This window comes from Manis javanica, chromosome 5 (genome assembly GCF_040802235.1).
Source record: "Manis javanica isolate MJ-LG chromosome 5, MJ_LKY, whole genome shotgun sequence".
NCBI classification, from domain to species: domain Eukaryota; kingdom Metazoa; phylum Chordata; class Mammalia; order Pholidota; family Manidae; genus Manis; species Manis javanica.
In genome coordinates this window covers 26,941,723-26,964,653 of record NC_133160.1, presented here as the reverse complement: position 1 = coordinate 26,964,653, position 22,931 = coordinate 26,941,723, and the positions used below count along the sequence as shown (strand labels likewise).

Below are 22,931 nucleotides of genomic sequence, written 5' to 3'. Positions count from 1 at the left end.
GACATTAATAGAGATCCTGTGACATTCAGAAGATGATAAGGGACTATTGTGAAGAACTTAATGATAGCATATTTGAAACTTGGATAAAATGGAAAAATTCCCTGAAAAAAATGAGTTTATCAAAACTGACACAAGAAATAGAAAATCTAAGTAGCCCTATATCTACTAAAGAAATTGAATTCATAATCAAAATCTTTTCCATAAAAACAACTCTAGACCCAGAGAGCTTAATCAGTGGACTCTATCAAATATTTAAGAAAGATATAATACCCACTCTATGCCAATTCTCCCAGAAATAAGAAGAGTACTTTCCAAATCCTATGAGGCTGGCATTGCCCTGATACTGAACAAGGCAAAGAAACTACAAGAAAAGAAAACTGTAGATCAATATTCTTCATGAACATAGATGCAAATATTCTAAACAAAATTTTACTGAACAGAACTCAACAGTATATTAAAAAGAATAATACTTGACTAAGTGAGGTTTATACCAGGAATGCAAGATTGGATTAACATTCAAAATTCAAAGAATGTAACTCAGCACATTAGTATAATAAAGGAGAAAACCCGTATGATCACTGCAATAGGAGCAGAGCAGTCATTTGACAGAACCCAACATTCATGATTATACAAAGTTCATTTTTTATAATTCATTCATAACTATAAAAAAATCTCTCAGCTAACTAGGGATAGAGACAGCTACTGTTAAAAAAGAAATATTGCATGATTCCACTAAAGCAAACACATAGAAACAAAAAGTAGAATAATGGCTGCCTGAGCCAGAGGGGAGGGGCTTGGGCAGTTGTGGTTCAAAAGTGAAATAAGTTAACACTACTGTTCTGACACTTAAAATTTTGTTAAGAGGGTAGATTTCTGGGTTTTTTCTCTCCAGAAATATCATATAATTGACATCTGACATTGTGTAGGTTTAAGGTGTACAGCAGGATGATCTGTTGCATGTATACATTGGAAAATGATAGCCACAAGTTTAGTTAATACATCCATCAAGTCACAGTTAACATTGTTTTTTATTTTTTGTGGTGAGAATTTTTAAGACCTCTCTTAACTTACAAGTATACAGTATAGTATTCATAACTGTATATATACTTTTCTGTACATTAAAGCCTCAGAATTTACTCACCCAATAACTGGAGCCACCTTCATCAATTTCCCCCACCCTGCCTCCTGCCCCTGGCAGCCACCAATGTACTCTCTGTTTCTATGAGTTTGGTTTCTTTAGATTCCACATAAAGTGAGATCATACAGCATTTGTCTTTCTCTCTCTGGCTTATTTTATTGAGCATAATGCCTTTCAGTTTCATTCGTGTCATTGCCAATGGCAAGACTTCCTGCTTTTTCATGCTGACTAATATTCCATTGTATATGTATGTACACACATATAAAAGCTATATACATATACATATACAGTGTGTATACAATAATATGTATATGTTATACACAATTTATCACATTTTCTTTATCCACTCATCTGTTGCTATACACTTAGGTTGCTTCCGTGTCTTGGCTACTGTAAATAATTTTGCAATGAACATAAAGGCACAGATATCTCTTTGTGACAGTGATTTTATTTGGTTTGGATATATATCCAGAAATGGAATTGCTGGATCAGTGGTTGTCATGTTACTTGTTTTTACCACAATTTTAAAAGACTTTTGGAAGGGAGTATAAAAGCACAACTATGAAGGGTGGGATTGATAAAATGGATAATACTAAAATTAACTTCTGTTCATCAAGAGACATCACAGAATAAAAAGCGGGCTCAAAATGGAAGAAGACATCTATAAACTATATGATTGTCAAGGAACTCATATCCAGAATATATAAGGGACTCCTACAAACCCAAAGGAAAAAGACAAGTCAGTAGAAAAATGGAGAGAATATCTGAATAATCACTTAATAATAGCCACCTGACCAACAAATACATGAGATGCTCAACCTCACTACTCATCAGTGAAACTCAAATTAAATGAGAATCTTCATAACAATGTTATGTTTAGTAGCCCCACATCGCTAGAAACAACCTCAATGCCACCAAGTAGCACCGATGAATAAATTGTGGTGTATCAGCAACAGAATACTCCTCAGCAATGCTGACGACTCAACACCTACATTCAACTAATGACTGAACTGCAGGAACATAATGGTATTTGAGAGAAAAGACCCAGCCATGAAAGAGAACCTATCTCACCATTTCAATCATAGTAAGTTCAAAACCAGACAAACCTAATCTCTGGATTTAGAAATCAGGATAGGGGAGAAGGGTAGGTCAAAATGGTCCAGTGGGGGAATGGGGGGAGCACCAAGTGCTGGTATTATTCTGTTTCTTGATATGATGTGGCTATTTGCATACGGGCTTATTTTCTGAATATTCACCAAGCTGAACCCTTTTGATTTGTGTGCTTTTCTTCATGTACATTATTATACAACAATTCAGTTTATTTTATAAAGAAAAAGAAGTGTACCTTGTCAGATACATGATTTGCAAAAGTATACAAAGGCAAATAATGTTGAATAGATGGACAGTTGATGGATGAATGAACTGAATGGACAACGGGAATGACTCACATCATTGACAGAGTTTGCACTACTATCATGATCAATTTTAGACTATTTCATCACCTCACAATACATGCAAATGGAATCACAATATAGTGTGATCTCTTGTGGCTGCCTTTGCTTACCTAGTGTAATGTTTTAGAGGTTCATCATGTAGTATGCATCAGAATTCCATTTCTTTCTATGGTTGGATAATATTCCATCGTATGGACAGACCACACCACACTTGCCCCATTCATCAGTTTTAGACATTTGGGTTGTTTTCACTTCTTCGCTATACGACTAATGTTGCTAAAAATACTTGTTAACCAGATTTGTGTGTGTGTGTGGAAATACGTCTTCAATTCTCTTGGGTATATATTTAGATGTGGAATTGCTGGGTCAGATGGCAACTCTATGTTGTAGTTTCTGAGGAACTACCAAACTGTTTTCCAAAGTAGCTGCACCAGTTTACACTCTCACCAGCAATGTATGAGAATTCCAATTTGCCCCTGTCTTAGCCAACATGTATCTGTAACCATCCTAATGAGGGTGAAGTGGGATCTCATTATGGTTTTGACATACATTTCTTTGATGTCTAATCATGTTCAGCATCCTTTGATATCCTTGTTGGCAATTTGTATACCTTCTTTGAAGAAGTGTCTATTTGGAGGCTTTGCTCATTTTTAATTGGGTTATTTGTCTTTTTTACTGTTGAGTTGTAAGGTTCTTCATAAATTCTGGATTCTAGTGTCTTATATATGATTTGCAAATAGTTTCTTCCATTCTGTATGTTATCTTTTTCTGAGTGGTGCCCTTTGGAGGCTAAAAGTTTTTAATTGTAATGAAGTTCAATTTATTTTTTCATTTGTTGCATGTGTTTTTTCGTATCATGTCTAAGAAACATTGCCTGACCAAGGTCATGAAAATCTCTATATTTTTTTCCTAAGAGTTTTATAATTTTCTCTCTTACATTTAGGTCTGTGACCATTCAAAGTTAATTTTTGTGAATGTTGTGAGGCATGGTTTTGTGAAGTTTTTGTGTTCATTCTATTGGTGAGTATGTCCAGTTTTCCCAGCTCCGTTTGTTTAGAAAGACTATTCTTTCCTCCATTTGATTGTCTTGGTATGCTTGCTGAAAATCAATTGACCAGAAATATGAAAGTTTATTTTTCTACTCCTAATTCTATTCCATTGTCTATCCTAATGCTAGTACCACGCTATCTTTACTGTAGCATTGTGAAATTGGGAAGTGTGGGTCCTCCAATTCTTTCTTTTTCAAGATTGTTTTTATTTTTAGGTCCTTTGTGTTTCCATATGAACTTCAGGATCAGCTTGTCAATTTCTGCAAAATAAGGCAGCTGGGATTTTCATATAAATTGCATTGAATCAGTTTGGGAAATACTGCTATATTGACAAGGTGATGTCTTCTAATCCAGGAATATGGGACATGTTTCCACTTGTTCAGGTTTTCTTTGATTTATTTAAATAACATTTTGTAGTTTTCAGAGTACAAATTTTACACTACTTTCATAAATTCATTCCTAAATATTTTATTGTTTTTCATGCTCTTGTAATCTGGATGCCTTCAGAAGTGGCAAGAGCAGACATCCTTGTCTTGTTCCTGATCTTAGGAGGAAAGAATTTAATTGTTCACCATTAAGTATGACATTAGCTGTGAATTTTTTGTAAATGGCCTTTATCAGGTTTTCCCCTCCATTCCTTCTTGAGAGGTTTCTTTTTATCAGAAAAAATATTTATCGAATGCTGTTTCTACATCTAGTGACATGATCATGTGTCTTTTTTCTTCATTCAATTAATATTTATGTCATTTGATTTAGGACGTTAAACCAACCTTGCATTCCTGAGATATTCTTACTGTGTAATCCTTTCATCTGTTGCTGGATTAAATTTGCTAGTATTTTGCTTAGGATATTTGCACGTATATTCACCAGAGATATTGGTCTGCAGTTTTATTTTCTTGTGATGTCTTTGTCTGGTTTTGGTAACAAGGTAATGCCAGTCTCATAGAAAATCCTTTTGGAAGAACTTTTGAAGAACTGACATTAATCCTTCTTGAAATTGTTCACAGAATTCACCAGTGAAGGCATCTGTATCTGAGCTTTCCCTTATGGGAAGCTTTATTACTAACTCAATCTCTTTACTTGGAATGTTCAGATTTTGCATTTCTTTAGATTTTCTATTCTTTCTTGAGCCCATTTTGGTAGTTTATATCTTCTTACGAATTTGTCCATTTTCTATCATTATTTTGATAATGAAAATTTAAAAACAAGTTAAATAAATGACTGTACCTCTATAAAGTGAACATTAATTATTACAAAGTCTGATTTTCAAAAATATTTTATAATATATGAAATTCTAGTTCACACAGTGTGATCCCAATTTGTTTAAAATATACCATTATAAGAACTAAGAGCAGCTAGTCAGAAGCACTAATTCTGAAGTCACACAGACATGGGTTTACTGCTCAGTCTAGCACTGGCAGCCATGTGAGCTCAGACAGGACCTCCCAACTCTTCAGTTTCATCTCCCTTATCTGAAAAATAACATCTCCCTCACAGAGTCACTCTAGAGATTCAATGAGAGGATACACAATAACACTAATCACAATCCCTGAAACATAGTAAACAGTCAATTATTGACACTTTTATTGTTGTCCTTATAATGATTGTATTAACATTATAGATTCTTCATATACTGAACCCATGGGTAATCAGTTCCCAAGAGATCTGAGTGCAGTGAAGTTCTCTTCTTACTAAAACTAGACTGGACAGAATATATTTCTATAGAAATTCAAAGGGCACCTAAGACTTCAAGATGACTGTGAAAATGGCAAATGTATATAAGCCTTTGACCTAGCAATCTCACTTCCAGGAATTTGACCAACAGATATTTTTTCACACATGTAAAATGACATAGTCACTATTCCCTTCTGATTAAAAACAAAACATAGAAAAGAAGCTCAATTTCCCTTAAAAGGGAATTAGATCAGTAACATATTATATGGCTTACTACACAGCTATAAAAATTAATGTACTGCTATGCAAAGATTAAGACACATTACGGAGTTAGAAAAGCAAGGTGAGTACTAGTAGGTAAGACGTGCTACCGTTACGTAAAAAATAACATGCTACTATCATGTAAAAGAATAACCCTACCTTTACACATTTGTGTTTGCATAAACAAACCCTAGAAAAATAACCAAGAGTCAATGTAAGTGGTTACTTCAGGGAACAAGGAGAACCGTTTTCGGCAGGAGACAGGAGGAGGACTAAGATTTTTTTAATTGCCTGATTTAATAAACTTCCATTGATGTATAATATACACATAGGAAAAGTATATATTATCATAAATGTACCATTGAATACGTTTTTACAAACTGAACATGACAGATAGTGACAGAGCACTGCCAGTGCCCCAGAAGTCCCCTGTGTGACTCCTCCTGGCCACTCGACTCCCCCAACAAAGAGGATCACTTCTGATAGGTTTCTGTGTTTTTGTACTTTATATGAATGGAGTTATAAAACACATAATGTATATTCTCTTGTGTCTTATTTTTTTCACTTAAATTGTTTAAAGAATTGCTCATTTTGTGTTGAGTAGTTGCAAATCATTCATTTCCAATGCTGGATATTGTTGTATATAGTGCATATATCACAATTTATTTTTTCAGACTACATTAATTAGGCATTTGGGGTTTTCCAAATGTGGAGTTATTGCACATAGTAATTCTATCCACCCTCTTATTTATATCTTTGAAAGCACATATTCCTCTTGTGTATTAGAAGTGGAATTGTTAGGTCGCAGAGTAGGCATATTCAGCTTTAGTAGCTACTGCCAAACAGTTCCCCAAAATGACTATTCCAAGTTGCGTTCCTACCAGCAGTGTAAATTACAGTTGATTTATATCCTTCTCAACAGTTGGTATTGTCTGTCTTTTTAGTTTTAGCCATACTGGGGTGTGTGTAGTGGTATCATATTGTGATACCACTCTAATTTGTATTTTTCCAGTAACTAATGAAACAGTGCTCACCTTCATAGTCATCAGGGAAATATCAAGTGATTTTTAAACTATATAAATGGTATTACCTACCTGAGAAAATACATAAAAATTTTCATTAGTTTTAAAAAGAATTCATGACTCCAGGGCTCTCCTTGCAGAGATCAGTGCCCATGGAATGTGTTCGTATGTGTGTGTATACATGTGCATATGTATGTATGTGGGTATATTTGATGCTTAGACACTTGTGTTTTACTGTTTAATGGTGACTTAAGGTTAACAGAAACTCTTCCACAACCTTGAACAGGAAACAGAAAAGACAGAATCTCAGTAAAAGAACTATGATCCCAGCTCCTTAGTGGAGATCAAAGGCACTTTTCTGAGCAGCCACTCAGTAACCTGCCTACCTCCTTCTCCTTCAAGGGGATGTAGTATGGGAGGCTGATCTGGCCCTGTTTAGGAATTAAGTACTGGAACTTGTTTGTTCTACTGGATTGGAATGGCCGCTTGTCAGTGAATGTGCAGTAATCCTTGCTGTCCCAGATCTAGGCACAAAGTGTGAGTTAGTGGCTCAGCACACCCTGACCCCCAACACCAGCTCATTCTGTGGGCTCCTCCCAGACCATTTCTCTTCGCCTGAGGGGCAGTTCTTACTCACATCTATGCAATACCCAGACACTCAGGGCCAGAAGGGGCCCAAGGGATCTCTCAGGCCAGATCTGAGCTAGCATGCAAAGAGGGTTTGACTGGCCGAAGGACAAGACAGTCTTGCCTCACGTCTCACCACAAAGCACAAAACCAGTTCCTGAGACAGTTGATCGCAGATGAGATGCACAGCTCGGGGGTGAGGGAGCTGTAGGAAGAGAACGATAGAGTGTGGGACCCACTGGGAATGGCTTCTTTGGAGGGGCCTTTTGAACCAAGCCCGCATTCATTTCACTAGGCACACCAGAGCAGGAACGGACTTCAGAGGTAATCCACCCTATTGCCCACTGTTTTACAAATGAAACCAGTCCCAGAGGAACTAGGGCCTAGGCCAGTGTCACATGTGGCCAAGAGGGGTCAGAGCTTGGCTGACACCAGTCCTCAGCCTCAGTGCCCATCCTTCCTCACCATGATGTGTCCTTTACAGTCCCCTGTGACAAGGATCCAGTCATTTTCATCAGTGGCCATGGAGCCCACGACCACATCCCCGTTGTCTTCAAAGTCTACAGGGAACTTCCCCAGTAGGCCCCCATTCCCGTGTATGGACCAGGCATAGATGTAGCCATCCATGCAGCTACTCAGCAGGGCAGCCATGTGTGGCAGGCGAGGCCTGGTTTGCAGGAAGATCATCTGTGCAAGAGGTGCACCCAGGGGTGCTGTGAGCCAGGCTCACCCTGGACACGGTGCATGGTGTTGGGGGCCCAGGCAAGTCACCACTACCATCTGGTCCCCAAATTTCCTAGATGCCCCATGAGAATGGTGATGGTCTACTACCCTTCTGACCCAGCTAGTGATGAGGAACATTTTCTGCACTATGAGCTCCTTAAGGGCAGGAATGTGTATCATTTTTGTTCACTACTTTACCCCAGCAAGTCCAATGGTGCCCCACACATAGTATGTGACCATGAGTGGTTATTGAATGAAGACATACAAGTCTGATTTACCCTAAAACAAACAAGATTTTCTAAGACTTGTAATTCAATTTAAAGTGGTTTGGAGAACAAACTCATTCCCTTTCACGTATATCTACAGTGAAATGTCATTTCCAGCCATTCACCAAGACAGCATTTTAGCCAAGTTCCTCAGGTCTTGTTTTGATTATGCCCTTTGCTAATTCTCCCCTTTGCTCACTTTCACTTTACTTGCCACTTCTCTGCCCATGTGGGGACCACGGTGGAAAGTGACCCTGCACAGTGGACATGAGAAGATTCAGCTCCTCTGCTGGCTGCCACCCTGCATGAGGCAGAGAGCACAGTCGGGTGGAAGTAGAGAGAATCATGCCAGATGGGAAATCGGAGGTTTCTTCACTCCTGTTAAGTCAGGTGTGGTAGCACATCTGTCCCCAAAATATGTCACCACCACCAACAAAATCTCAGTCATCTTTATTGTCAGAGAGGATAAAACAAAACACTCAACCCACTTTCCACTGATCCAGGTGCCAGGGTCACAAAACCAGGCGCCCCTGAACAAAGACAAAGGGCAAACATTTTCCTGCTTTATGCAAACATACTTGTGCATAGCACTAAATGTGGACAGCACAAACTGATGGGAAGAAATTGAAAGCACAGAATCCCAGAAATACCCAGAAACCAGCACCATTAAGATTTAAATGCATTTCCCTCCAGCTTTTTTCTAATCTCATTGTCTATGTAGACTTTAAGCATATATTTTTAAATTATGAAATATACATGCAAGATCAAACCAATTGAATAATAGAGAAGATCCAGAAAGAGATTATAGAAGAGTATAATATATAAAAATGATAGAATCTTAAGCCAGTGGGGAAAAGATAAACTGTTCAAGAAATGGTATCTGAACAACTGGCCACCAGTTTATTTTAAAAATTAGATTCATACATCACAACATATACAAAATTACTTAGATGGGACAAAAGCTGACTAAATATATATAATAGTAGAAACAGTTATAAAAAAACATAGGCTTTTCTGAGATCTAGGGATACACCATGCCTTTCTCTATTGTCACACACACAAAAAACAAAGATAGCTAGATAAAAATTAAATCTTAGGTCATAACACAAAGGCAGGTGAGATGACAATATCTGTAACATACAACAGGCAAAGGATTCATCTCCAAGGCATATAAAGAGCTCCAAGAAATTAATTTTAAAAAAAAGGACAAAGGATATGTAAATACAGAGGCAGATTTACCTGTGAAGTTCAAGGCCAAGGTCAAGTTCAAGGCCCTTCCAAGGTCCTGGGAGGAATAGCAACACACAGTGATTGTTACAACTGTCAGCTTTGTAGGTTTTGAAATTCGTTGTCATTCTTTTCTCATTCTAAATAAGTTTTCATGTTTGCATCTCATTTCTTATTCATAATTTTGTGTTATTTTTCATAAAGGCTGCCTCCCAAATGGGCTCCAAAACACATAGATTGGCCTTTTTTGTATGAAGGTATTAAAAAGAGTGAAGCTGTTTCACCTGTACTGAGAGGAAAAGTCCATGGTACATTACTAGGTTAAAACAAGAAAAAAGCTAACAGCTGGACTATGGTATCAAATGCTCCCAGTTTGGGTTGAAATCAAAACCATACCTGTGTGTACAGCATATAGGAAAATAAAAATAAATCTCAGAGATACACATTTACTTCTTTATAGTAGTTGTCATTTTTTAAGGAAATTTGAAAATTTTTGTCATCAGTATTCTCCAGGTCATTTCTCCTAAAATGTGATTCCTCACAGCTGTACAGGATTCCCCTAAGTGATGCATGTGCCATGAAGATCTCCAGATGGCATGTGCCATTTCTGAACTGGGGAAAGCGAAGGCTTTCTTCACAACCCTTCCCGATCCAGCCTGGGGCAGCCAGAGCAGGATGAAGGTGAATGAGCGGTAGGGAGTGTGGCAGGCCTGGAGAAGGCCAGGGGCCATGGCACCACATGGTCAGGGCTGTGTAGCCAGGGTCAGGAGTGGGCACAGTGAAGAGGCGCACCGACAGGATGCTGGGCCCTGCACAGGACAGAGCAGGACCCACACGGCCAGGAGGCAGCTAGCCAACGCTATTCCTTCTGCACTCTGCACCCAGCCCCCAACACCTCAAACATATCCCCCTGCCCATTTTGGAAAGAACTCCTGAACAAAGTTGGGCATCCCAGCCTCACTCAGCCCAGTGGTTCCAGACGGTTCTCAGCCACAGGGGACTAACGGTCTCCCTGGAGACTCGTTCAGAAGCTGAGCCTACACATGAGCTTGACTTCATAGCTTTCAGAGCAGTTTGCCACCCCCACCAATTTGTCCTTCACCCCTAGGGAGGCAGCCGAGGACTGGGGCTTCACCTGCACACTGTAAGGGACACAGCTTTGCTGAATCCGTGTCCTAGCGTCCTTTCTGTCTTACCCATGCTCTTCTGACATGGCCAGACAGAAATGGTGGGAGGAGAGGCCTGACAGGTAAGACCCCCTGAAGTGTCCTTTCCCCAGCCCACCCTCACCCCCTCATCCACTAAGGAAAGCCTGGGGCCAAGGGTGACCCAAGAGCTGGGGACGCTCTCCAGGACACCATCCCGAGAAGTTTCCCTCTGTCCACTGTCCAGCTCCCCAGAGGAAAAGGACTTTGCTGCTTGAGGTGGGAGGTAGAACACTGAGAAGCCAGAGTGGGCCAGCCTTAGACAGTGACACACACACACACACACACACACACACCACACCCCCACCATAGTGCCTGAAATCTCACCAACAGATATTCAGTCCTTTGCATATAACTTGCCGGTCAAAAATTCAATCAAGATTCATATTATAAATCCATATGACACACATCTGGTCAGATAAAAAGCCCAAGGTATTCCCAACAGTGACAGTGACAAAGAGATAAGGACTCAGACATTAAAAACAAACAGCTCTGCAAGCAGGTCCTGGCTCAGCCATTTTTCTGGCAGTGAGAATTCTGGGCAGTCACTCCACCTTGTGGAGCCTCGGTTTTCTTATCCATAAAATGGGAATAATAATAGTACATACCTATCAGGACTGTTTTAGGGATAAAATAAAAATAATTCATGTAGGACTCCTCCTCCTCCCCGCCCCTGCCCGTGCAGGGAGTCAAGCTAGGGTGCGCAGGCAGGGCCGCGAGGCGGCTGCGGGCGGGGCACCGGCGCGGGGCGCAGGGGCCGGCGGGCGGGGGCGCGTGGCGGGCGGCCGGCACCGGGGGTGGTGCCTCAGCCAGCCCTCCTCCCGGGCTCAACCGGGAGGGGGCCTGGGCCGACGCGGGGCGAAGAGAGCCGCGCCTGGCCCCTCCCCTCCGTTTCCCCCCTCCAGAGTTGCTGTCTCCCCCGGGGCCGGACAGTCTTATGATCCAGCGGGTCCTCCTGGGGAGGCCGGGCCGGGGAGAGGGCGCCGGCACGGAGAGGCGGGAGCAGCAGGCGGGCAAGGCGACCGGGGTCCGGGCGGGGATCCAGGCAGGGACCAAGGCGCAGGCAGCGCCCCGGGCCCGCCACCCCCTCCTCTCGGGCCGGGGGAGCCGCTGCATGGGGCCAGGGGGACGCCCGTGCTGCGCGGAGCGGCGGCGGCGGACCCCCCAGGAGGGCTGGGGTTGAGCCCGGGTCCGGAGCGGGGGCTCCGGGAGGACCATGCCCGGAGGCCGGCGGGCCGCAGCATGGCTCACGGGCCCGGCGCGCTGATGCTCAAGTGCGTGGTGGTCGGCGACGGGGCGGTGGGCAAGACGTGCCTACTCATGAGCTATGCCAACGACGCCTTTCCGGAGGAGTACGTGCCCACCGTCTTCGACCACTACGCAGTCAGCGTCACCGTGGGGGGCAAGCAGTACCTCCTGGGACCATAGGACACGGCCCGACAGGAAGACTATGATCGTCTGAGGCCTTTATCTCATCCAATGACTGATGTCTTCCTTATATGCTTCTCTGTGGTAAATCCAGCCTCATTTCAAAATGTGAAAGAGGAGTGGGTACCAGAACTTAAGGAATATGCACCAAATGTACCCTTTTTATTAATAGGAACTCAGACTGATCTCCGAGATGACCCCCAAAACTTTAGCAAGACTGAATGATATGAAAGAAAAACCTGTATGAGTGGAACAAGGACAGAAACTAGCAAAAGAGATAGGAGCATGCTGCTATGTGGAATGTTCAGCTTTAACCCAGAAGGGATTGAAGACTGTTTCTGATGAGGCTATCATAGTCATTTTAACCCCAAAGAAACACACAGTAAAAAAAAGAATAGGATCAAGATGTATAAACTGTTGTTTGATTACGTGAGACATCTTCCGTGGCCAAGGAACTGTCCGTTTCTCTCAGAAAGCATATGAAATGCCATAGCTACACTCAGACCTCTGAGAATGAAGCAGTTTAAAATTTGAAAGAAAAAAATCCCACAACCCTGTCCTCAGAATTCTGTCAAGTTCACTAAGAATGTTTCTTAAAGGTACAAGAGCTGCAAACAGCATCTGAAGCCACAATCTATTATAAATACTTTATTTCAACTAGAAGGTACAATCTCTCAGGGGTTTCATAGTTTAAAAAGCTACAATCACATCATGCTGTAACTACATAAAAAACAGTGCTGTGAATGTAACTGTCTGGCTTAGACCATATGCATCTCTGCACAGTCCTTATGGAATCTGCACAAAGAAATATCTTCTCCCTTTGCTTCAATTAATTGTTCTTGTATGTAAGTTGCTTCCTATTCCAGTATATCCAGAGTGGCGAAATAACAAGGCCAGCCATGTAGCCAAAGGTCGCTCCAAGTGTACAGGAGATGGGCCATACCTGAGGAGAGAATGTATGAGATCAGAAAGAACAGATGTTTTATTACCACCTGAGCACAAGTTAAGTGTAACCTAAACATTTCTATATTAAAGCCTAATGTGCTTTCTTAAAGAATGCCAAAAGTGTAATAAGGCCATAACTGCATTTATCATGAACACTAAAAATGTACACATTTTAGTTAATGTGCATTTAACTGTAACAACGCTTCTGGCGATTGTAGATTTAGTTTGATGCTCCCCAAACTGCATGAGACACATGCTAAAATTACAAATTAAAATTTTGGATCAGACTTTGCCACAATCCTGGACTCAATTTAGCTCTCTGAACTAGTTGGTAATTTTGTTTCTTCATTTCCACATTGGCTTGTATATCAAATGAAATGATAAATGGGTATGCTGACCAAATCACAAGAAACTAAATCGTGTTAAAGAGAAAGACCTAGAATTCAAGTGTTTTACATGGAATTTATAACAAAGCAACTGCTTCCATAATAAAACTGATGTTACCTTTAAAAAAAAATAATACTAATAATTCATGTAAACTTTTAACAGATTTAATGATATAATTAATAATAGATGTATTATAGAATGTATAACAAATAATGTAACTGAAGAGCTCAATAAATATTAGCTGTTCTTTATATTATTATTAGACTGAAATATGACACAACACATCAAAAACTTCCCAAGAATGCATTTCTACTCCTACAGTTTTATACCTGAGAAACAGACAAGAGATCCAGAATTTATGTACAAGGATGCTCATGGCAATACTGCTTACAAAGGCAAAACCTAGAAACCTAATCGCCCATCAGCAACAGCAGTCTGGCTAGATAAATAAAATAATTCATTTTTAGGGCACAAAATAATATAATTTATTTAGTAGACTTGCATAGCAAACACCAGAACACTATGCAACTACGGAAAGGAAAGCTGTGGGTCCATAAACACCACCGCAAAAAAATGCCATCAGGTGTTGGATGAAAAAGAGCAAGTGGCTGAATAATATATATAATATGATATTACTTAGTGAAAAAAAATCAACAGGTACATATATGCATTCATACATGTCTGTGCTTGCATGTGCCCAGAAAAAAGCCTAGGAGAACATGTCTTAACAGCAATTGCCTCTGGAGATTTAGGAGGGAGGTAGCCATTCTTTCACTTCACACATTCCTATGAGGCTGGAATTGTTTAGTTTGAATGAAGGACACATATCACTTTTTAATTAGAGGGAGGAGAGAAGGGCTATTTCTTGAACACCCCAAATAAGCTCCCTGTGAGAGCCTTTGTGCCTAAAGGTCCCTGTGCCTGGGTCACTGTCCCTCCAGATAGCTGCAGGCTTCATGCTCTGTGCAAATGCCACTTCCTCTGTAAAGCCCACCCTGACCACCCTATTTAAACAGCAGTACCCTCTCCCCCTCCCATGCCATTCTCCCTATCTCTTCCTAGTTTTCTTGTTCTCCATTGTACTCGCTCACCCTATGACCTCCCACTTATTTTACTGGCTGGTTCATTATCTGTCTCACCCTGACTAGAAGGTCAGCTCCAGGAGGGCACAGGCTTTCGTCTCATTCACCTGTGCCTCTCCAGTGCCTGGCAAGGGGCAAATGCTCAACGAATAACTGTGTGTACCCTCAAAATCTCAATCATATATAAACTAGTCACAGGCATGGCAGTTCAGCCTAGAAACCAGAGTCAACAATCCTGTAACATCTTTCTATGCTGATAGTAACCGCACTAGTTGGGGTGAGCATCTAATAATGCAGATAACTGTCAAATCACTGTTGTATACTTGAGACCAATACACTATTGTATATTAACTATTCAATAGAAAAATAATAATAACTATCTGTGCCCTGACAGGACTCGTCACAGTCAAAGGTGGGGCTCTGATTCATCTACCTTGGTCCAATTCTCGGACTGAAAGAGATGCGGTCTCATGAGCAATTCTGCTTCTAGGAGTCCATCCTTCTGACACACTCACACAAGTGCACAGAAATTTACGTACAAGGATGTTCAATGTACTGCCATCACGAAAGTTAAGAACTGGAACTAACCTGTATGTCTATCAATAGCAAACTGAATTAGTAGATTACAGCACATCTAAACTATTGGGTATTATGCAATTATTTGAAAAAATAAGATAACAAATATTAAGCCAAGTCTAAATTACTGATACGAAAGCATCATGATATGCAGTTAAATTTTTTAAAAAGCAAATAGCAGGACATAGCTACAATTTTACATCAGTAGTCTGAAAAGTTAAAGGACAGAGGCTAAACCTCTGCGGGATACCACCCCCATGTCCTCCAGTCCCTGGTCCCTGGAGGGGAATAAGGGGACTGTCCTTCCACGCCCTAACACAACCATAATTTGTACTTTCACTGGACTCATGGTAGGGAATTAGGAAATCCACATAATCTCTGAATGACTACTATATCTCTGCAGATTAAAGCTACAAGGGGCCTTAGGAGTCACCTCATCCAGCAGTGACAGCACAGTAAGGGGAGTCCATGGTCAGAAGCAGAAAGATACAGGAGGAAGGGAGAGCACAGGTGACCGATCCCCGCACAGGTGTCATACCAAACACCCCAGCAGGGCACAGAAGGGCATTTTTAACAGTGGACTCTGGAAATGGTCCTGCCTCCCAGGTCCAGGCCACCAACCAGGAAGGGTCCCTGTGCCTGGGTCACTGTCCCTCCAGATAGCTGCAGGCTTCACGCTCTGTGCAAATGCCACTTCCTCTGTAAAGCCCACCCTGACCACCCTATTTAAACAGCAGTACCCTCTCCCCCTCCCATGCCATTCTCCCTACCTCTTCCTAGTTTTCTTGTTCTCCATTGTACTCGCTCACCCTATGACCTCTCTTCCTGCTCATCACCCTAGACAGGCCCCCCACACCCGGGAGCTTCCCCCAGGCACAGCAGCCCTGAAGTTGGAATCCTGAGTGGTTCCATCAAATCCACCATGCCTTTCCATGCCCTAGGGAGAACCAGGCTGGACCCTCCAGGCTCCCCGGCACAGCGGGTCCCAGCCGCTTTCCAACAGCTTGCCCCCAGCTCACACCCCACACCCTGCCTGGGCTGAGCCAACCTTCTCCACTGATGGGTGGGATTGCAGCAACATCTTCTGGAATTCCCCTTTGCTCCTTTCATTCTCTTGGATAACTGTCTGCCTGCCATGGGGATTTGGCAACATCTTGGGGCTGCCAGTGCTGAGAGGTTTCTAGAAAGCAAAACGGGCCTCCCAGGTCATCATGAGGGCTTCTCCCACCCTACGGAGGATCAGAGACCAGAGGCAGATGCTGAAAGGGCGGCCACCACAGCCCCACTCGGTAGACAGTGCACCACCCTGTGAAGGCACAGCGGGGCTAACGGTGCTGGGCGTGACACACTGATGCTGAGTAGTCTCCACGTTAAGTTACCAGCAGCTTCTGCTATCAGGGCAGAGGTTTGAGTTTGCCTTTGGGGAAGGCCCCTTCGTTGTTCTAGAAGAGACACCCTTGCCTTCCAAAGGTGAGAATAAAGGGATGCACACCCATTGCTCTAGAAGATTTGAATGCAGGCGGCAACCTTGATATTTCAAAGATGGTATGAGTGTCTTACAGAATGGACAGCGTGTGCATCCTACAGCAGAATTGCGTCCTCTAGGTCATGTAGACCGCGGACTAGACTGCCATCTGCATGACAAGAATTGTGTGTTTGGGGAAGGTGGGGTTTCTCTTTCAGGCCTCAGCTCCCAGGAATGGGAATCAGACTTCAATTCCTGAGACAATCTGAAAGGCTCCCCATGCCCCACACAAGAGATTCCTGTATTCCCTGCTTAGGGTCAAACCACCCTGTAAGTAGGGGAAGGAGAGCTCCCTGTTCTTTCTCTCTACTCCTCCCAAAAAGGGACCATCAGTCAAGCCTGGAAGGGTTAGTCCTGGGGCACAGACAAGGGCTCAGATGGGCGGGAAGTGGTTTGCTTGCATCTGGGCATCAGGCCCTGGGCACCTGGTCTCCAGGCTGGTGATGCTTTTTGGAGGAGGTAGGCAGGCCTTGTGGCTCACCTCTGCCATGAGCTGGAGCATGCTGAAAAAGGATCTAACCTCTAGCTGTAGTTCTCTGGGTTGTCTTATCTCCAGGCCCTGCCCCAAGCTTCCAGAAACTGGGGTCTGGTACTGGCCATGCTCTGGAAGGGACCCTGCCCAGGTTTAAGCAGGCTAGACAAGGTGGGCTAATCAGGAGGTGCCCGGCCCAGCCCTCAGTGCTCAAGACAGGTGAGCTGATAGATCTAAATGTGCTCTGAAAAGTGTCTGAATAGGAAAAGAAACACACAACAGGTGGACTCAGGGAGCTGGACAGTGAAGGTGGCCACCTGGCTCGGCTCTTGCTCCCACCCGCAGGGGCACAGGCCCATCTGGCTCTTTGTCTCTGGGGTCGTCTGGCTCCTTGTCTCTAGGGCATCACATCACTGGGGGGGCTGACATCAGGTTCCGCCTCAGGCTGACGTTTGCCGCAGTCTTGGCACTGGGGCCCTGGAGCTGCATGGGGGTTTTGTATGCCCATCTCTTGTGCCCCACACAGGGCTTGCTGGGCCTGGAACTCTCAACCAGACATTCGTCTACTTCTTGCACCTGTGTCAGGAAGAGAGTGGCCCCTGGAGCACTACAATGTCCCAGAGGGAAAATTAATGCCCAATGCCAATACCAGAGGACCCTCTGGGTACCAGGCCTTAATGCCCAGAAACCAAGTGCCCTTAAAAGCATCAAGCCTTGGACAAGGAGCTTATATTACCTTGACCCCTGGCCAGTCATTGATGCACTAAGTACAACTAGGCATGAGCCTGCTCCCCTCAGGGACTCAGCTTCCCCACCTGTAAAATGGACAGTAGTTTCCAAATATTTTTGAGGTTGTTTTTCATCTTAAGGAAAGCTCCAAAGTATAAAAGCAGTTTTTAAAAACTGTGCTGCACTGGGAACAGCTCCTGAAATAGCCTGCAAGCATCTCTCCCCAAAATGTTTGGGAAACTACTAGATGAAGTGACTTCAGAGTCCCCTTCCAGTTTTAATCTGGAAAGATATGGTTAATTCAGAGACTGTATGGGTTTCCTAAGTCCCTACCGTGAGCCCAGTGAGCCTGGAGAGGTAATGTGCAATGGTGATGGGTTAGTTGGGAGCCAGCTTCAAGGAAAGAGTAATCTACTAGAGGGAACACGGCTGGCTCCACCAGAGTCAGATTGCCCTGGTTTGGATTTATCACTTCCTAGCTGTGTGACCTTAGACAAGATGCTTAACCTCTCTGTGCCTTGGTTTGCTCATCTACCAAATGAGGATGATTATAGAAACCACCACCTACCTACCTAGCTCCCACCCTCCTCCAGAACAAGTGGCCACCATCCTCTCTACTTCCTGGGGTGCTCCCTACTGCCTAGGCCCTACGAGATTCACCCACAGCTGAGAGAGGCGAAAGGAGAGTGTGTCCCTGCTGACCAGACCTCCTTGGGTGACTGGGGCAAGGCGCTCACAGAGGCATAGAAACCGAAGATGGGCTTGAACGTGTTGATGTTCCAGAAGAGGATGTCCCCACTGCAAGAGGAGGTCCCGAGACACTGGCTCTGGTACGTGGCCATGCTCAGGATGTCCTCCCTGTGGAAGGTCTGCCAGTGGTGGGACAGGAGCACAGGCCTGGTCTTGTGGATCCTGCACGCATGGCCAGAGGCAGGGGGGCAAGAGCTCAGCCTTCACGGTCCACTGGGGGAAACTCAAGGCCTTTGGGATCCCAGGAGCTGACTCAGAAGACACCCTCGGGTGTCAGAGAGGGACTGAAGCTCTGTTCCTCTGACCTCACCTACTAAGTGCTTGCTACAAGGCCCTGTCCTGGGAGTTGGACAAAAACAAACCCGACACATTCGCCCCATTCAGTGACCTGAGTAAGGATTGAAGGTTAGAGCAGGGAAAGCCATGGCCCTAGAAAGGCCCTCCGACGAGGAAGGGGCCTGGCCCAGGCTGTTCCCTCTGCCTGGAATGCTCCTCTTACCCCAGGTGCTCACTGCTTCACTGAGACTCCTCCTGCCCACTCTTCAGGTCCCACCTCACCCCTGACCTCTTCAGATGAGCCTTTTCTGATCACTCCTGAGACTAATTCAGAGACCTGTACTTGTTTTGCACAGCACTCATTATGAATGCCGTTATTTGATTAGTGTCTGCCTCCCCTTAGACACTCCAGGAAGATGGAGACTCCACTCTTGTTTATACCCATCTGCAGCACCTTGCACAAACTCTAGAATATATTGACCTCAAGGGGTGAGGATGAATGGATGGATGGGCAGATGAAGCATTGGACGCTGCCCACCACTTATTTCCTGCCTAGTGTTCCAACCACAAGCAAAGCTGGAATGGCGGAAGCTGTCTAAATGAGAGAGGGAACAGTCAGTCGCCCTTATTACCTGCATGCACCCTTGCTACTCACATGAAGTACGTGATTCTCCTACTCCACCCAGTCACGCAGAATACTTTGTTCATATGAATAATCCCACTAATCTGTTGAAAATGAAAGAAAGCCAAAGTCCAAGGCACCTCAGAGAAAATGGTTCTGGACCCCGAATGCCTTCCTAACTGTACTAAGCAAGAAGTCAAAACTCCCCAGGAGGGTGAGAATTCCCTAGAGTGCCTTCACATCCCATTAACTCATTAGATGAACTTGGAGGAGGTAGAAAACGTAGATATCCATGTCTGTTTTATAGGGCAATAAGTGGGAAACAGACAAGTGACTTGGTTAAGGTCAAACAACTGAGTGATAGGATCTGAACCAGTACTCAGATCCCTAGCTTCTTGGCCAAGTGCTCCATCTGAGTTGGTTAAAGGACTGTCATAGGGATAGGAATGCTCAAGTCCCAAAGTGGGACTGCTCTGTGGACTGGCTTTGGCTTATGCCATACCCACAGACTGTCCCTATAACCCTGTCAGGCAATTCCCAATAGGGGTGAACAGGGTGGCTCTGAATCACCTGACCCCACTGCTAGAAATGCCAACCAAAGTTCTCATACATGGGGTAGGAAATGCTAACAAACTAGAAAAGCAGGGTAGTTACCATTCGTAGGACACTTATTAGGGACAGGCACAGTTACCTACCTTTACTTCATGCACAAGGACACAGAGGCTCAGGGAGCTATGAAGCCTGGCAGTGCCTGTGCACAGCTGTTAAGGGCAGCATAAAACATAGTGTATCCCAGGGTCATGGGGGCTGTGCTTTGCTTCTTAAGAGGCCCCCTGAATCACACTGACCTCCAGCTGGTCTGGGTTGGGGAAGGTGAGCAGGCATTCACCAGTGCTGTAGTTCCACATCTTTACGGTGCCATCACGCAAACGCGTGAGCAGGTCCCGCTCTGACTCTTCCAAGGACATCACGGTCAGCTCCACGTGCTGGTCACGAGTCACAGAAAACTCCACCCTACTCCTGCCTGTCGCAGTCTCCCACACATTCACCATGCCATTCAGGCAGCCGCTTACCACCTGTGGGGAAGCACACAACTGGGGATCCTGGAGAGGAGAGTGTCCCCACTCCCACAGGTGGCTTCTGCCTGTCATGGCTGGGACTAGCTCAACACCCCTCCATACATTGAGAAGACAGGCATTCAGGGCTCTCCTGATGCCAGATAAGACACTCTTGTAAACTGGCCTTCCTCTGCTCTGTGCACAGGGCAGTACCAACAGGCACAGCTCTTATGGAAGGAACAAGATAGGAGAAATCCCCTTTAACTTGGAAATAGAATGTATCAGAATCTATGCAGAGAAAGTCATCTCTAATTCAGAAAAGACATTTACTGAAGCATTAATCATGGGGTGGTGGGATGAAAGGCAGGGAAACCTACAGGAAATAGGCTAACTTTCCCTGAAGTAGGGACATGTTGAGAGTAAGGATGGTCATCTCATACAACACAACATTTTGCTGCCATTACAGCCCTTGCTACAGTAGTGGTAGGTGAGTTCTCTTTCTGACCACCGCTCCTCCTGAAAACATCTGAAAAAGCCTGAGAGGTAGGGGGGTGCTAAAACCAGCTGAAGGCGTGCGGGAGACCTAAAGTGTGTAGTCCAGTGGTGCCAGGAGCCCAGAAGAGAGGGGAGTGCAGAGACGGGAGCTCTGGTCTTGGGTGGCCGAAGCTGCAGCAGATGCAGCCTGCCCTGCCCAGATCCCAGGCCAGGAAAGGCATCCCAGGGGAAGGAGGCAGCGGTCCCAAGAACCCTCTCTGTCCCCACACTTCAGAAATCATGTCCCCACACCACGTGCCCAGTTGCCCTGCTCAATGCAGAGATCTCTTCTCGGGATCAGTGAGCTACCCACAGCCTGGGCCTCTCTTTCTTCCCACAGTGGACAAAGTCCAAGAACAGCTCCCCTAGAAAGTGGTGCCCAGGATCAGAACCCCCCTGGGAACCTAGCAGAGCAGCCCACACCTAGCACACCATCTCCCACTCATGTAGAGATGCTGCCTGTGGGAACCGACCTGAGGCGGTGGCCAGGCTGCAGGTCAGAGGAGGCAGGAGATCCACTGGCCGAGTGGCGGACCTCCCACCTCACCACTGGCCAAGCCTCCACCAAGCTGCCGGCCGTGAGAGTTCGCCCCACCCCACCACGGGCACTGACTGCCCCTTGGCTGCTGATTCAGACACATCGGGAGGTCTGGGTCCTGCCTGTGTCACCAGGAACGCCTGCCCCAGAGACGAGCGTGGCCCACTCACCTGCTTCAAATTCGTGTTGTACAGGATGGCGCACAGGGGTGAGCTGTAAGTGTGGTCTTCTCCCATCCATTCCCACGCCCCTGGGTCTCCAAGTACCCTTTTAGGATTCCAATCTGTAAGCAAGGAGAGGGGCAGACAGCTGGGCAGTCAGAGGGCTCTGCCCTCAGTGACTGTGCCCAGGGAGAGATTTTTCAGACATTAAGACATCCAGACTGTGCACACGCCTGAGCCAGCCAGGCCCCTCAGCTCCCCAGCATGCCTCTCACCCCTACTCCGTGGCCTCTACTCCCTGAGATCAGGACTCCCAAACCCTAGTGTTCTCATAACCCCCAAAGTCCAAGACTAAGTTCCCTCATGACTTCAGAGGAGTTTAAAGCCTCGATCTGATGTCCCTCCTCTGGGAAGCCTTCCCTGACTACCCTCTGCCCTGGGCCTATCTAAGGATCAATGTCTCTGTGCTCCACGAGCCACCTAACACATCTTCATGACAACACATGGCATTTTGTACTGAAATTCTCTGTTCTCCTTCTACTCTGTAGATTCCTTGAGGGATGGGACAGTGTCTAATTAATGTATTTTCTGCTCCTGACAAAGAGCAGGGATTTGATAATGTGTGATGACCTGAAATGAGCTTCAAAAGTCTACTTAATTCAACAAATGCTTGCAGCCACTCTGGCACTCAGCAGAGATGTAGGGACCCATGAAACTCACTATCTGGGGAGAGCCAGTCAGGGGCACAAGGCTGGCATGTGTGCCAGGGTGGCTGGCCAACAGGGAGTACAGGCCTCTGTGGAGCTACCCCTTCCTCCCAACCACAAATGACACCTCATCAGCCTTCCTAGAACCTCCCATCCACTGGCTGCCCATTGTCCAGGCCTCTCCTAAATCCCATCTTGTCGTTAGGCCCCACACCACCCTGGACAGTCAGCCCCTTGTGCTTCTCCCATATATCTTGTCCTCTGGGGGCAGGGGCAGGACACAGGGCACATGGGCACCAGCTAAGTCACAGCTCACAGACAGTCTTCACATCAGTTCTCTCCAAGTCCTCTCCAGAGGGACTGCTCAGGTGTGGGCCCTGCCTTCCTGGAGGGAAGTCATGATTTAGCAGGCAAGTCCCAAGAGACAGACAGGACAGTTATGAGGGCCAATACTGAGGGGAAGGCATGGGGCCAAGGGAGCTTAGTGGGGAGGCT

At 44.9% G+C, this 22,931-nt stretch overlaps 1 protein-coding gene and 1 pseudogene across 1 annotated transcript in view; both read left to right on the top strand.

Moving 5' to 3' along the window:
• LOC140849500 (syntenin-2-like) overlaps window positions 1-22,931 on the top strand; it is a 115,344-nt gene that overhangs the window by 27,427 nt on the left and 64,986 nt on the right. The gene's annotated exons all lie outside the window — the stretch shown is intronic.
• On the top strand, window positions 10,543-12,943 carry LOC140849496 (uncharacterized; annotated as a pseudogene).